Here is a 6,000-nt window from a genome sequence, read left to right as displayed (position 1 = left end):
ATATAGAACTTAATATTGTATCTATTGGTAGAAAGAAAATTCCATGGACTACTTCTAGGCGTGAGTGTTAAAGGCTATTGATAATCTGATTGCTCACCACTGTTGCATTGAAGAACTGTTTTGTTGCCCTTGATTATTAGGCATCATGACTTGGGGAAGATGATGCCGATCCTGATTTCCATACAAATAGGGATACCTGCAATAACATAATGTCATTAACATATATAGATAGTGTTATCTTTGATAAATGGATACTCCTTTTTAAAATAATTGCATTTTGAAAAATTTCTTTTAAATTGTATATATAACAGATTAATTACAGATAAAAGAGATTAAATTACTTTATGAGTAGCTCTTTCTTTGGAAGTTATTCCCTTCGACAATAATCTCTCACCAATTGTATCAAGTCTTTTATTCACATTAAATTGAAAATGTTTGATAAAGTGTCAAAATGTAAAGATTTTATAAGTAGATTACAAACTTAATTTATTCAACAAATTTTTCTATTTCCATAAAATTTAACACACATAGAGTTGTTAATGCCATTGTATTTTTAAAACTTTTCTCTTGTATTGTGACATCTCTATTAAGGAAAACGAGAGATAAATCAATACAATAGAAAGATATATTAATCAAATCTAGTTATATTTTTCTGAACTTTTGTCTATTTAGTATTTTTTTTCTCAGTTTATAAATAAAATCTTAAATGGAATTTTTTTTCTTAAAAAAAGTGGAAACTTTGATGCGAAACATGTCATACGTACTGAGGAAGCAACGAAGATCCGGAACCGAAGGAATTGCTTGATGTCGCAAATAGGCTAGGGTTTTGACCATAGCTAGAAACTGAGGACCCGGAAGAAGCTCCAAGATTAGGCAGTATAGATCTATAACCTTGTTGAAAAGGATTTGATTGCATTGTTACCGAACGAGGCTGAAGATTTGAGAACGGCTCCGACCTATGACAAAAAGAAACAACAAGCTTGATACTTTATGCAGATTTATATATCGAATGGTTATAACTTTTCCATGATAACAATATATACTATATTTCATGTACAAGGTGAAATACTAGCTAGGTACCTTGGGAACGTTGGGTAGACAGACCTTGTAGAATCTTGAGAATGTAAATCCAGAACCTGCTGCAGATTAGCCGCATGGTCTATTTGATTCTGCACTTGACTGAATGGCTGTGGGGATCTGAATAAAAAACAAACAGTCAATGCATTTTCTTGTTAACATATTAATCGAGTAATAATTGCATCAAGAAGTTGAAGAATGGAATGGTACTGCGTATAGTTTGGTGCGTATTGTGCACCATATACATCAGAAGCAGAGAACTGAAAGTGTTCGGGTCTGCGGTTAAACATTCAAATGAACGTCATTATGAGCACATGGAAACATATAAGTATAAACAATTAGGAAGATACAAAACTGAGTCTCACACACACCGATAATGATGTGGGGTTCATGCGTGAGACTTTCAATAAAAAATTTTATATGGGTTGCAAACTGGATAAGTAATAAGGAAGTAGAAAAAGTAAAAGAGTACCTAGAACTCCACGCAGCACGAGAGTTACTGGCATCGTCGTGCTGAGTAAATAACGTAGATCTTATTGATTGGGCAAAAGGTCCACAGGATTGTGTCCTTTCAGTGTTCCCAGGTCTTTCCTGTACATGCATACAAATACAGATATTGACAAAAATTATGGTCAATAAGGTTCACAAAAAACAAAACAAAAAAACAGCTTATGGAATATATGTACTTCAAACTTAGCAGTTAAACATGTTTTTTCAACAGTTATACTCACGGTGTTCTGGTGGAGCAGTCCTGGGTTCGAGGATGACTGATTAGTGTTGAAAACATTGTAATCGTTGTTGTCGATTCTGCTAAATTAACATTTTATAATATTACTGGTCACGATCGACGAGATATAAAATGGATAATTCAAAAAATGAAAGGAGAAACTTACGAAACCGAATTCGCATTTTGCAGTTCAGAGAGTTGATTGAAATAACCCGCTAGCGTCATGTCTTGGCTTTGAAGAGTTGGAAGAGCATCTAACATTAACCCCTCCTAATTTAATTACGCATTAAAGGAAAGTGAGATTAGTTTAATGTTGTATAGACTTGGAAACATTTTGAGATTAGAGCAGTAAAAATTGTTAATTTACCCCAGATGATGATGATGATGGAAGGTTGTCTAATTGTTGTGGATTAAGAAGTGGGGTGTTTGGTTCTAATGGAGGAAGCGGGTTCGGAACAAAAGTAAGAGGTGGTGCACCCGAACCCTGGTAAGGCCACAACGTATGGTCGATTGTTTCAGTCATTGGCTCCAATATCTGTATAAATCCATGAAAATTTACATCGTTGTGCACAGATAAACATTTATAGATTATTTTTATGGATAATATTGTACAGATGCAAAAGTGCGTTGCTTATTCTCAAAAGAAAATTTTAATAAACAGTAGTAGCAGAATAATGGTAAGTGTCATGTACACATACTTTATCTGGAAGAAAGAAACATTAATAATACTTTATTTGGAATAATAATCAGAGCTTTAAAAACGTTAAGTACACAAAAATTATACTTTATTTGGAATGAAGAAACTGTTGTGATATTATTAAGGTTAGAAAGCATGAAAGCGTGTGGGTCCTGTAAATTAAAATATCAAATTATATTCATTTTCTACGCTTATTTTTTATTAATAATATTTATATAATCGTATACACGTGTGTTGCTTTATTTTCTAAGCAATTAAACCAGATAAAAGAAATTGTTTTGTCTTTCTTTTGTTCTTTTGTTTAACAAAAGCTGTTTAATAAATCATCTCTTTACCACCTTCTTTATTTTCTCTTTCTTTCTTTCCTTCTTTTTTCATGGTTTTTAATTAGTTTTTTTTCCTTCTCCATTCCTTCTAGACAATGGATAATCATTTTCAAAATAAGTTATTACATATATAAAGTTAGATTTATAAAATAAAATAAAAAAGTTAAGAAATTGAGTGCGAACTCAGTACTTACTGAACTGGGGAGAGGAGGCAACTCAATTTCAGAATTAAAATGTTCCATTAAATTTGCATCATCCAAATCAGTGAGGGCAGTGTCTGTCTGTAAAAATGTTGGTTGGAAGTCATCGTCGTTCCAGTCACTGAAGATGTCTGCCTCAAAATCTCTATCCATGTTCTCTACATAATCCATTTGTGATTGATGAAAGACAGAAAGAGATTAAGATAAAAAAATAACAAAAACAACACAGCTTTTTTCTCTAGTAAATTAGAAAAAAAAATTATTCAGAAATACCTGAAATGTTAAAGAACACCAAACGAGAGAAAAGAAATTTGAGATATTATAAATGATGGGGTATGGTATGAGAAATGGGACAGAGAAAAATTATAAACATTGATTGAGTATTTATAACAAAGGTTGTGCATGGAATGGATGGAAAAAGAAGAGAACCTACAAAGATGCTTTGCTGTCAACAAAAAATGGACCTTCCATATAATAAAATCTCTTTGTCATCTTTGTGTATTATATATAAAACATATTTGAAGAATTACAGTCTGCATTTATAACGTTTTAATGTTGTATTTTTGTGTTTTGATGATATAAAATGTGACCTCTCACAAGAGAGACAACAAAGGAAGCTTTGCTGTCAACAAGGGATGGACCTTGTATAATCAAATATCTTTGTCTTCTTTGTGTGCATTACACTCTGTGCAAATAAACTTTAAAATTATTATGGTGAAATAAAAAATGTCATAAAGAGTTTAACTGCATGAAACTGAGTGTCTTGTAGTTAATATTTCTCAGAAAATATTCCTCTTACAAAGTTGCAGATTAATAGCATTGGGTCCACCAGAAGCAGGTTGTCTAGATTTCTGAAACTGCGTTAGAGGAGACTCAAAATTAAACAACTATGTTGACTTTTACATGCATAAACCGTCTCAAAAGAGTATAAAATACTCAAATCCAAATAACACCCCACCTTTAACTTTTAACGGACAGTTGGTAAGAAAGTATTGTAAATATTTAAAAACAATAAATGATCATAAAAGAAGAATTACTCACAAACTGATGTTTAAAAGAAAAAAACACTTTATGGTACATTATTTTGAATTCCATTTTCTTACTACAATTCTCTACTTTTCTTATCATTAATAGTAATAAATAAAATAAATTATTGTAATAAAAACTAGCCATTTTAGTAAATAAGATTATATTAGTAAAATATGTAAATCTTAATAAATTAACACTACTTATTTTATGGATAGTCTAAATACATCATAATAAAGTGAGTTGCTAGAGATCATATATAATTTAGAAATATAATCAAATTATAATATATATATAGAGAGGTTTGCTAACGCGCGTACGCCTGTTTTTCAGTTGGTACATTTTAGCAATGTGTACCGGGTTTTAGTAGACAAAAATATCCTTATATATCATGAATTCTAAGTTTTAAGGTTAAGGGTATTTTAATAATTTTCATTCTCAAAACTAAAAAAAAAAAAGAAACCCCCCAAACCCTTACTCACCTCTCTCATTCCTCTCAACCCTTTCTTTTTCCTCTTTCTCACTCCAATCTTTTCTCTGTCATCCCTTACTGTAGCCCCAATTGAAAAAATCAGAAACATTACAATCTTACAAAAAAATGATTTTATAATGAGTTTTCATCTTATAATTTTTGTTTTATCTAATTTTATCCAATTTTCACAAGAATAAAGGAATTGGTAATTGACCTGGAAAAAATAAAAAATACTCACTGTTAAACAATTTCTTACAAAAAATGATTTTATAATGAGTTTTTATTTTATAATTTTTGTCTTATCTAATTTTATCTAATTTTCACAAGCATAATGACATCAAAGGAATTTGTAATTGGCCTGGAAAAAAATTAGAAACACTCAGTTGTTAAACAATTTCTTACAAAAAATGACTTTATAATGAGTTTTCATTTTATAATTTTTGTCGTATATAATTTTATCTAATTTTCACAAGTATAATGACATCCGAAAGAATTGGTAATTGGCCTGGAGGGTTTTTTTTAGAGATGATGATTCAACAAATACAGATGATGAAATTAGAGAAGTTACTTAAGATGGTGAAATTGAAGAGATCTTGAATGAACCTTTGTCTTGAAGGTGAATATGTCAATGACTCAACTCTTTACAAAGGCAAATTTTTTAAAGGCAAGTGTTTCTGATTTTTTCAATTGGGGCTACAGTAGGGATGACAGAGAAAAGGTTGGAGTGAGAGAGATGAAAGAAGAAGGATTGAGAGGAATGAGAGAGGTGAGTAAGGGTTTGGGGGGTTTATTTTTTTTTTTTAAAGTTTTGAGAATGAAAATTATTAAAATACCCTTAACCTTAAAACTTGGAATCCATAATATATAAGGGTATTTTTGTCTACTAAAACCCGGTACACATTGTTAAAATGTACTAACTGAAAAACAGGCGTACGCGCGTTAGCAAACCCTATATATATATATATATATATATATATATATATATATATATATATAGGTAACTTTATTATATCTAAATCTCATATTGCTATATTGACTTATAAGGTAACTTTTACCATCCATTTATATTATAATTTAATCGTATTTTTAAACAATATAAAATCTTTAACATGTTTAAGTTTCTTCAAGACAACTTCTTTCCATAAATAAATTGCCTTAGAGATGCTAGCAAAATTATAATATATAAATAAATGTAAATTTTATCTTTCTAAATTTACCTATAAAATAAGTTTTACATATATTTATATATTATAATTTATCTATTTAATACATTATAACTTCATCATATTTTTAATCTATATAAAATCTCTATCTTTGTCTTTTTAACCCAACTTCTTTCCACAAATAAAATTATATATAACATTTGTTTGGTCCACATTCTGACGTTTTCTAGAAGATGTAACTATTGAAATAAAAAATTGTAGTTTTAGAAATTTTGTTTAAAATAAATAGTTTTATTCAACGTCAATAAAATT

The 6,000-nt window shown here is 29.8% G+C and overlaps 1 long non-coding RNA gene across 1 annotated transcript; it reads right to left on the bottom strand.

Moving 5' to 3' along the window:
* Positions 1-1,078: 1,078 nt before the first annotated feature.
* On the bottom strand, positions 1,079-1,668 carry LOC148204053 (uncharacterized). The gene is made up of 3 exons (XR_015784494.1): positions 1,550-1,668; positions 1,288-1,353; positions 1,079-1,197 (listed from the first exon to the last, which is right to left on the bottom strand). It is a non-coding gene; the product is annotated as an uncharacterized LOC148204053 (long non-coding RNA).
* Positions 1,669-6,000: the final 4,332 nt, after the last annotated feature.

The sequence above is a fragment of the Vigna umbellata genome, chromosome 2 (genome assembly GCF_029865625.1).
Source record: "Vigna umbellata cultivar VRB3 chromosome 2, Vumbellata_1.0, whole genome shotgun sequence".
Classification (NCBI taxonomy): Eukaryota; Viridiplantae; Streptophyta; class Magnoliopsida; order Fabales; family Fabaceae; genus Vigna; species Vigna umbellata.
Note: the sequence above shows the minus strand (reverse complement) of the source record. Positions and strands in the feature narration are given on the sequence as shown.